Source organism: Lutra lutra, chromosome 4 (genome assembly GCF_902655055.1).
Source record: "Lutra lutra chromosome 4, mLutLut1.2, whole genome shotgun sequence".
NCBI lineage: Eukaryota > Metazoa > Chordata > Mammalia > Carnivora > Mustelidae > Lutra > Lutra lutra.
This window is the reverse complement of record NC_062281.1, coordinates 93690129-93701597: the sequence shown is the minus strand read 5'-3', so window position 1 is coordinate 93701597 and position 11469 is coordinate 93690129. Positions and strand designations below refer to the sequence as shown.

General features: G+C 39.9%; 1 non-coding gene across 1 annotated transcript; it reads right to left on the bottom strand.

Annotated features, from left to right (window-relative positions):
• Window positions 1–1232: 1232 nt before the first annotated feature.
• On the bottom strand, window positions 1233–1442 carry LOC125099380 (small nucleolar RNA U3). Its single transcript, XR_007127143.1, has one exon. It is a non-coding gene; the product is annotated as a small nucleolar RNA U3 (small nucleolar RNA).
• Between the last annotated feature and the right edge of the window lie 10027 nt (window positions 1443–11469).

The window sequence follows — 11469 nt, the reverse complement described above, 5'->3', positions numbered from 1 at the left end:
TAGGCAGTGTAGGTCTGCCACTTCATCTTTTTAACATTGTTTGGATACTTCAAGATCATTTGCGTTTCCATGTACATGTTTGGATCAGCTTATAAATGCTTACTTACTAAAATATCTGCTGGAATGTTGATTGGCATTGTGCGAGATCTGTTGATCATTGCGGGAAGAATTGACATCTAAATCATAATGAGTCTTCCGATCCACAATAGATTTTATCTTTCTGTGTATTGAGGTCTTTAATTTATCAAAGTAATTATCTGTAGTTTTCAGTGTAATGTTCTGACATGTTTTGTGTCTGATAAGACAATGCAATAGGAGAATTGGTGAAGAGATTGAAGAAGAAATACTTCACAAAAGAAGATATCTAAATGGCCAGAAGCACTTGTGAGATAGTCCACCTGAAACCACTTAAGGAACAGAGTTGAACAAAAATTAAAATGGCTTCACTAATGTCTAAAGGATGCTCAATTTTAAACCAAGTGACCTTTTCTTCTCTTCTGCAAATCTCCCCTCCTTCCTTCTAAGCCTTCTGATTCAGGAACTTGGTCCACTCTAAAACATGATGGGGGAGTCCAGAAACAGGCACACAACTTCTCTGGAAGCTGGCTAGATCCTGTATTTCCACATAAGCGCCCTCCCTACCCCTTCCTCCAGGGGCAGGGGGCTTCCACTTTTTGAGGACCTTAGCCTGCTGTAGCTTCCTTTGCCCTGGAAAGCTATCATTCCACATTATTGCAAACTCTGTCTTTGTCTTATATTTTGGCTTGGAAGCACAGAGGTCAGTTTTGGACAGCATGCTCAGGCATCCAGAAGATTAATTAATACTGCATTGAGTTACCGTTACACCTCCATCCCTAAAATTACAAAGACTGAAAACACATGTGGTGAGGATGTAAAGGAACTGGACATTTCTTACACTTTTAGGAATGAAAAATGGCCTAACTCCTGAGAAAAGCTGAGCCATAGGTAAACATTTACCAATCATGTGAACAGGCATTCCTCTCCTAGGTGTTCAGACAGTATGTCCACACCACACCCTGCACATGAATATTCATCACAGCTTTCTTCACAGTGGCTACACCCTGGAAACTACATAGGTGTCCATCAGTAGGTGAATGTACCGACAGAATATATCCATATAGAGGAATACTACTTAGCAAGGTAAATGAAAGTTACATCTGTGAAAATGCATTTCATTGTACCATTTATCTTAATTTTTATTTTGTTGGGAAAGCACTCAGACCTCATCTCTCTCTCTTACTCCTCCAGAAGAGAAGAACAGTCACTGATGGCAGTTGGCAGTTGTGGAAACAACACCTAAACCCAGTTTCATGCTCTGGAGAGAACACTGGGCCTCCTCCTCATGGTTTTGGGTACTGTACACGTTCAGAGGAACTTCTCTAGTAAGTAGCTATAGAAATGATTCCTGAAAGTATAGTCTTAATTGTACACCTTAAAGTCATGCTGTCTACTGTAGCTAAATTATACCTCCATAACACGCATGGAATAATCTATTCTATTTCTCCATACCAGTGAGCATTAAGAAAATGACATTTTTTAAAAAAAGGAAATGAAATTCAATGAAGAGAACAGAGATTCATGTCAAACATCATTAAATACATAAGAACACATATAACAAAGACCTCTGGAAACTATTGCTGGGATAAATTAGAGGCATCTAAATAAATAGAACAACATCTATCCCATTCATAGATTAGAAGACTCCACATTGTTGGAATGACAAATCAATTTTATTCTGACTCACATGGGAGAAGACACTTTGGGGGCAAATTTACAAGCTAATTCTAAAATGTATATGGAAATCAAGGTACTTAGAATAGCAAGATGATCTTGAAGACTTAAATTGGAGAAATGTACTAAACTTCAAAGTTCACCATAAAGCTGTGATAATTAAAGCACTACATTATGGTGTAAGTAAACACAATGTAATTATATGAACATGAGAGAGTATTGAGTAAAAAATTTCCACATACATGTAAACAATTTTTTAACTTTTTTCATTTTTTTTAAATTTCTTTTCAGCATAACAGAATTCATTGTTTATGCACCACACCCAGTGCTCCATGCAATACGTGCCCTCCAAAGTAATCTCTACATCCAACATGGGGTTCAAACCCACAACTCTGAGATCAAATGTGGCTTGCTCCAACTATTGAGCCACCCAGACACCCATCAATTATTTGATTTTTAAAATAACGTCACAGGTACACTTCACCCGAATAACGAAAGACTTACCCTGAAAGTAACTGGAATGAATGAACATCTACTTAAAAATAAGTTAATATTAAAACCCACTTTGCACTATATATCGATATTAATTGGAGATGTGAAAGCACATTTTTAAAAGATTTTATTTATTTATTTGTCAGAGAAAGAGATAGAGAGAGAGAGAGTGCAAGCACAGGCAGGGAGAGAGGCAGGCAGAGGGAGAAGCAGGCTTCCTGCTGAGCAGGGATCCCGATATGTGACTCGATCCCAGGACCCTGGGATCATGATCCCAGCCAAAGGCAGATGCCCAACCAACTGAGCCACCCAGGTGCCCAAAAGTATTTTTATTAAGCATGGTGTCTCACATAAACAGCCAGTGTTTACAACGTGATGCTCTTAGCGTGTTATGAAGAAATTTTTCAAATGAAAAAATTTAATCCCAGAGGTTTGGGGCAGAAATCAGGTCTAGGTAAAGAAACACCCACACGGAAAGCTATAAGAGTGAATTGGAAAATGTGGGCATGGGGTTTGGTGTAGAAGGGGACTTTTCCCAAGACCTGGCTCCAGCCCACGTAGCAAGGGGGTCCTTGGGCCAGTCTCAGGGGAACTGGGTCCTCTCTGTGCCTTATTTTCTTCATCTGCCAACTAGGAAAAAGGGAAACTTCCATTAACAAGTCGATTGTGAAGACTAAAAGTCCTAATATATATGAAATCATCAGTCTCAAGAACTATAAGGGACATCCCTGATCTCAGGGAGTTTCCAAACTGACTAAACCCCTGACTTTCATAAGTAGGTTTCAGAGCCCACATAAGCCAGCTGAATCAGAATTACTAGAAACCAGATCTAAGAGGTTGTATTTGTACTAACTCTCCCAGCCTGTTCTGACATAACGATCAATTTATGAGTAAGAAACACTGAGTCGTATAACTTTAATCTAAAACAGCAAAGTAGGAATAGCAGAAAGAGGATATCTTCAACCCAGTCTCTTTGACAGAGGAGAAAAGGTGGAGGACTCTCAAATGGAAGGAGACCTGGCCCATCTGACCCCGTTTTAACTTCCTCCAGTTGACTGCAGAGACACAAACCTTTGGAGACATATGACTCAGGCACCTGACAGTCCACCTTGAAAACTGTCAGAGCCCGAATTTCTCATTCAATGTTTCTTTGAAAGGAAGTGAAATTTACCTGTTTTTGCTCTTTGCTGGGACTGATTGTCTTGGTTTCTTGCCTTACAAAAATGAATCCTCTCTGTCATATTTCTATTATTGGAATCTTCCAGTTTTTCAGATAATCACGCCACCTAATAAGGAACCAGAAAGTTCCAACAAAATCCAAAGAAAACTGACAGAATGAGAGAAGATACTTGCAAATGTCTTATCAGATAAAGGGATAGTATCCAAAAGCCATAAAGAACTTACCAAACTGAACACCCAAAGAACAAGTAATCTAATCAAGAAATGGGCAGAAGACACAAACAGACATTTCTGTAAAGAAGATATCCAGATGGCCAATGGACACATGAAAAGATGCTCAACATCACTTGGCATCAGGAAAATACAAAGCAAATCCTCAATGAGATACCACCTTGCACCAGCATTAAAGGTTAAAATTAACAAGTCAGGAAATGACAGGTGTTGGCAAGGATGTGGAGAAAGGGGAACCCTCTTACACTGTTAATGGGAATGCAAGCTGGTGCCACCACTCTGGAAAACAATATGGAACAAAAGCTGAAAATAGGGCTACTGAATGACCCAGCAATTGCACTCCTGGGTATTTCCCCGAAAGACGCAAATGTAGTGATCCAAAGGGATACTTGCACACCAATGGTTATAGATGCAACTTCCAAAACAGGCAAACTATGGAAAGAACCCAGATGTCCATCGACAGATGAAGGGATAAAGAAGCTGTGATATATATAGTTATATATATGTCTATATATCTATATATATCTACATAGCCATTAAAAATGGAATCTTGCTATGTCTCCAAAGGAAAAAGGAAACAAAAGCGAAAATGAATTTTTGGGACTTCATCAAGATCAAAAGCTTCTGCACAGCAAAGGAAACAGTCAACAAAACAAAGAGGCAACCCACGGAATGGGAGAAGATATTTGCAAATGACAGTACAGACAAAAGGTTGAAATCCAGGATTTATAAAGAACTCCTGAAACTCAACACACACAAAATAGACAATCATAAAAAAATGAGCAGAAGATATGAACAGACACTTCTCCAATGAAGACATATAAATGGCTATCAGACACATGAAAAAATGTTCATCATCACTAGCCATCAGGGAGATTCAAATGAAAACCACATTGAGATGCCACCTTACACCAGTTAGAATGGCCAAAATTAGCAAGACAGGAAACAACATGTGTTGGAGGGGATGTGGAGAAAGGCGAACCCTCTTAGACTGTTGGTGGGAATGCAAGTTGGTGCAGCCACTTTGGAGAACAGTGTGGAGATTCCTCAAGAAATTAAAAATAGAGCTTCCCTAGGACCCTGCCATTGCATTACTGGGTATTTACCCCAAAGATACAGATGTAGTGAAAAGAAGGGCCATCTGTACCCCAATGTTTATAGCAGCAATGGCCACGTCTCCAAACTGTGGAAAGAACCAAAATGCCCTTCAACGGATGAATGGATAAGGAAGATGTGGTCCATATACACTATGGAATATTATGCCTCCATCAGAAAGGATGAATACCCAACTTTTGTAGCAACATGGACGGGACTGGAAGAGATTATGCTGAGTGAAATAAGTCAAGCAGAGAGAGTCAATTATCATATGGTTTCACTTATTTGCGGAGCATAACAAATAGCTTGGAGGACAAGGGGAGATGGAGAGGAGAAGGGAGTTGAGGGAAATTGGAAGGGGAGGTGAACCATGAGAGACTATGGACTCTGAAAAACAATCTGAGGGTTTTGAAGGAGCGGGGGGTGGGAGGTTGGGGGAACCAGGTGGTGGGTATTAGAAAGGGCACGGATTGCATGGAGCACTGGGTGTGGTGCAAAAACAGTGAATCCTGTTACGCTGAAAAGAAATAAAAATTAAAAAAAAAATGGAATCTTGCCATTTGCAACAATGTAGATGCTAAGAGATATGTCAGTCAGAGAAAGACCATTATCATATGATCTCACAGATATGTGGAATTTAATAAACAAAACAGAGGATCATAGGGGAAGAGAGGAAAAAAATAATGAAGGTGATGCCAGAGAGGGAAACAAACCATAAGAGACTCTTCCTCATAAGAAACCAACTGAGGGTTGCTGGACAGAAGTGGGTAGAGGATGGGGTAAGTGGGTGATAGACATCGGGGAGGCTGTGTGTTGTAATGAGCACTGGGTATTATAGAAGACTGATGAATCAGAGACCTGTACCCCTGAATCAAATAATACATTGTATGTTAACTAACTGAATTTAAATTTAAAAAAAGAATTAAAAAATTAAACTGAATAAAAGAAAGAGAGAACATTTGGGTACTCAATGAAAAAAAAAATAGAAGAAGCCAGAAAGTTCAGGATAGTCCGGCCCAGTAGATCACAGTCGTGAGACTTTAGACACTCCAATTAAAGAGAAATTATCCCTTCCTGGCATTTGATGTCATGCCAACTTCAGTGAGGTGGGAAAGAAGTTACCAGTTCCAAGGGAAAGATGGGTCATTCTTGCCTCCAGACCATCTCATATCCTGACACCAAAAACCTTTTCAGGGAGCTTTTGGAGGAGCCCAGCCATCACTAGAAATAGTTTCATAGAATGAAGAGGGGCTCTGCCAGCAAAGCCAGGTCACATAGAGGTGGATTAAATGGGATGATCGCATGATAAAGACAAAACATGTCTCTCTTACTATACCCAAAGAGAAAGCAATAACTTACTTGCACTTCTACTGTTTCATCTCATTTAGTCAATTTTTACTATGGCTGAATAAATTATTTTAATGTTTCTCCTCAGGATTCCTATTCTTTGTTTATAGACAGTAATACGACCTCACGTGATTATGATGAAATAAAATGCCATAACATATGTACAGTGATTAGCAAAATGCTTAGCACAATATCCCTCAGTGAACTATTGTTATCATTTTTTTTTCCTTTTGAGAGAGCAAGAGTGAACATACTGGTGGGAGTGGGGGGAGAAGACTGAAGGGGCAGAGGGAAAGGGAGAGAAAACCTAAAGCACGATCCACGCCTAGCACAGAGCCCCAAAGGATCATGAGACTTGAGATCTTGAGATCTTGAGACTTGAGGCCCTGAGATCCTGACTTGAGCCAAATTCAAGAGTTTTATGCTCAACTTACTAAGCCATGCAGGTGCCCCTCTTATAGGAACTTTTATTAGTGCTGCAAAACACTCATACCTGTGTGACTTCAAGTAAGTCATATAACTTCCTTGAGCCTTCATTTTCATCACTTTTCAGGGGAGGGGATTTGACAGCTTTTCCTTCCAGAGAAAGTCAGGTACTACCAACATGAGAAAATAGGTTTCTTGAAAGCTATTTCTTCCTGGCTTCCAGAGACTCATCTAGTAAGAAGAAGCTATGGCCAAGGTGTTCTCCTCTAGGATCTTGATGGCTTCCTATCTAACATTTAGGTCTTTCATCCATTTTGAATTTATTTTTGTATATGTGTTAGGAAGTGGTCCACTTTCATTCATTTGCATGTAGCTGTCCAGGTTTCCCAACAGCATTTATTGAAGAGACTCTTTTTTCCATTGGAGAATCTTTCCTGCTTTGCCAAAGATTAGCTGGCCAGGTAGTTGTGGGTCCATTTCTGGGGTCTCTATTCTGTTCCATTGATGTATGTGTTTGTTTTTATGTCTGTACCGTACTGTCTTGATGAATGAAGCTTTGTATTGTAGCTTTAAGTGTGGAATCTGATGCCTCCAGCTTTGCATTTCTTTTTCAGGATTGCTTTGGCTGTTCAGGGTTTTTTGTGGTTCCATCAAAATGTTAAGATTGGTTTTTCTATGGAGCACTGGGTGTGGTGCATAAACAATGAATTCTGGAACACTGAAATGAAAAAAAAAGATTGTTGTTCTAGATCTGTGAAAAATGCTGGTGGTATTTTAATAGGGATTGCATTAAATGTGTAGATTATTTTGGGTCCTATAGACGTTTTCACAATAGTTGTTTTTCCAGTCCATGGGCGTGGGATGTTTTTCCATTTATTTTTGTCCTGCTCAGTTTCTTTTATAAGTGTTCTGTAGTCTTCAGAGTAGAGATGTTTTACTTCTTTGATTAATTATATTCTAGGTGTCTTACGGCCTTTGGTATAATTGTACATGGGATCCATTCCTCCATTTCTCTTTCTGCTGCTTCATTATTGGTGTATAGAAATGCAGCCAATTTCCGTACATTGACTTTACATCCTGCAACGTTACTGAATTCATGTATCTATTGTAGCAATGATGTGGGTGGGGCTAGAGTGTATGATGCTGAGAGAAATAAGTCATTCGGAGAAAGACAAATACCATAGGATTTCACTCACCTAAGGAATTAAAGAAACAAAACAGATGAACATGGGGAGGAAGAAAAGAAAAAGGCCAGCCATATACCAGACTTTTAACTCTAGAAAATAAACTGATGATCACTGGACAGGAGGTAGGCAAGGAGGTGGATTAAATGGATGATGGGCATCAAGGAGGGCACTTGCTGGGATGAGCACTGGGTGTTATATGGAAGTGATGAATCACTAAATTCTATTCCTGAAGCTAATATTATACTCTATTTTAACTAACTGGAATTTAAGTAAAAACTTGACATGAAAAAAAAAAGTCCTTGCTGAATCTCACAGAGTAATATCGTTATGCAGTGTGCTTGGAGACTGGCATGGGGTGGGGGTGAAGATAAGCTTTCAGAAGTGGTTGCTCCAGTCCTCTGTCCTCTACTTTGAATGCTCAGTGCCACCTGGCCAAACCCATGCACCATCAACTCGAGCAAGTCCAACCACTAAATTGAAGAGATTGATGCCATCGATGCACAACGAACAACCCTTTAGAATTTTGGAAAAAAAAAAAAAAAGAGTTTTACTTGAACCCAGATTAGGACAGCTGTGTGGGATAGGCAGTTCACAAAGAAGAGAGTGTTCTGACAAAGGAACTTTTGTGTTGGGGTATATCCATTTTTTTACATAAAAAGTTGTAAATTGTTAAACAAAAGACATTGTAGAAAGACACTGCAGTTCCCCATGTTAAGCTTCTACTATATGCAGGGCTGTATGACTTTAATGTCATGGGAACCAGGGAAATATCTTCCTTTTTCTTCTCTTTTCCCAAATGCTCCTTTTGGGTTATTTTCTTTTATCAAGCAAATGTACACTGTGTGCTCGATGTAGAGAGAGAGTCCCTTCTTTGAGTTTCTGTGGACTCCTTTTGACTTTTGGCAAATGTGAAAGCATTGCTTCTTTGGGGAGCCCAGGAGCAGAACCCACAAACACTAAAAGTTGACAATTTCCTTTGTTGGTGCTACAGAAATGTCTTATAAGTCTTTGGCTCATCAGATCTAGGAGGGATCCTGTGCTGAGAAAGTGAGGATATGCTTCAGGGCATCACTTTCCCCTGCCTGCCTGTTTCTCTCTTCTCAGCCTCAGATTCTATGTCATTTAACACCACTGCACACATCCATGGTGGGTATCATCCATCACTGAGCCATGAACTTGAGCTTCCTGTGTTTGGTTAGAGGAATACAACCTCAGATGAATGCCATGAGGTCAAGTCAAAGGAACCTATCAAGCAGTGCTCCATCTTTAAAAAATTGTTTTACTTCTTTGAAACTTGAATTTCAGTATAGTTATCTTAACAGTGTTAACATAAGTTTCAGGGGTATAATGTGGTGATTGAACATTTCCATACATTGCCCAATGCTCATTCACACAAGTACACCTCTTAACCCCCATCACCTTCACCCATTCCGTGGCCCCCCTCCCCTCGGGCTACCACCACTTTGTTCTCTATCCTCAAGAGTCTGTTTCTTGGTTTGTCTCTCTCCCTCTTCTTTTGCTTATATATTTTGTTTCTTACATTCCACATACGAGTGAAATCATATGGTATTTATCTATCTCTGACTTAATTCACTTAGTATAATACGCTCTAGATGCATCTGTTTCATTTCAAATGGCAAGACGTTATTCTTTTCTATGGCTGAATAACATTCCATGGTAGAAATATGCCACATTGTCTTCACCAGTCATCTGCGGATGGACATCCGGGCTCTTTCCATAATATGGTTATGAATGTCTTCCTGCTAATTAGTGTTTATGTATTTCTGGGAGTCAATATCCAGTAGTAGGATTATTGGATGGTAGGGTAGTTCTGTTTTTACCTTTTTGAGGAACCTCCATACCATTTTCCACAGTGGCTACACCAGTTTGTGTTCCCCCCAATATGGCAAGAGGGTTCCCTTTCCTCCACAGCCTTGCACACACTTGTTGTTTCTTATATTTTTGATTTTAGCCATTCTGACAGGTGTGAGTTGATATCTCAGTGGTTCTTTTTTTTTTTTCTTAAAGTTTTTACCTACTTATTTGAGACAGAGAGTATAAGTGGGGAGGAGTCAGAGATGGAGAAGCAAGCTCCCCACTGAGCAGGGAGTCTGATGGGGGACTCGATCCCAGTGAAATGTGGTCCTTATGACTAATCAAAACAGCAAGGAAATCAACTCACACACAGAGGAGTCATCTAGGATTTAGGGATGTTAAGTTCGTGAGGAACTTCCATACTGTTTTCCAGAGTGGCTGCACCAGTTTGCATTACCACCGAGAGTGTCAGAGGGTTCCCCTTTCTCTGTATTCTTGCCAACATCTATTGTTTCCTGAGTTGTTAATTGTAGGCATTCTGACTGATGTGAGGTGGTATCTCACTGTGGTTTTGATTTGTATTTCCCTGCTAGGGCACTCTATTTTTAAGACTCAGTAAAAACTCATTGTGCAAGTACTTTCTATTCAGCTAGGGTGCCCATGTATGCAGGCAGTAGAAAAAGAGTATTCAATATAGAACACTCAGAGAGTCCTGATTCCATCACTAGGACTCCTTTGAAGGTGAGCTTCCCCGAATAAGAGATGACAGGGGAAACTTTGACTTTCAAACAGCTGGTCACTGTTGTATAGACTTAATTGTAGCTGTAAAACAAAACTCTGGGAGTGTAGTAGGTGGGAAAAATAGGCTGTCAACAACAACTGTTTCACTGGGTGGAAACAGTAGACCATGAAGTGTCAGGTTAAGACAGAAGGAAAAAGAAAATACAATAATGTCAAAAGTTTGAGGTCGAGAGATCCTTAAAACTCAGAAACTGAATGGAAAAAGTTTGACAAGCTAATATGGAAGCAAACATGTCCAAAAACTTTCAGTGCAATGCTCAGCCCTACATATATGACCTTCCTGAACAGCAGACTCAGATATAGGTACACATGCAGAAAAGAAAAAAAAAAATACCACAGAGAGACAAACACAGAAAAATTTCCTCCCCGTAGGGGAAGTAGAGCCTAAAAGTGATGGAGACTCAGTATACATTTGACGATGAGAACCAAGAATATTTCCATTACCGTATATCCAGATCCACCAAATCATCATGATAGGAACAGATTAGAGCATCAAATGTCGGTAATTCATAAGTTCACCGTGATTGTCCAAAGAAAAAACTTTAATGATATAGAAGGGGGACGGAATGTTCTTTTCCATGGTTCAATGCCAGCAAATACACATTGTATAGATATCAAAAAGTTAGAATTCTTCCAATGTACAAACACAGATAGGGTTATGAGGCACCACCAGAATCATTAAAAGATGGCAACATTTTAGAGAAAGACTTTAGAGAAGAGGCTCTTCATACATCCACAGAGTACACCACTTACCCAATTCCTAATTTTTAGAAAGAAAATTTTGTGTCTTGCTGCGAACAGATCTGACAGGCCCTCCATAGCAAAGTAACTGAAGCTGCTCTCCCAAGAATGGTGAAGGGCAAACTGGATACTCTTGGTCTCCGGGGAGGCTGAGCTGGGACATGCACAGCATTAACTACGGAGTGTCCTGGCCAAAGGCATAGGCTGGATTTAATCAGGAGGGACTGATCAGACAACTTCAGGAGGTATGCCATTAAGCTAGACATCTGACCTGTCCCCTACAAACAAGGAAATGTCACCACCACCAGAGACAGCCACCTAAAGGTGAGGAGGTATTTTGGGTTCCAAAGGAATGGAAAAGTACAGCAACACATTCTTTTAGTCCTTTGGAACCCAACATATC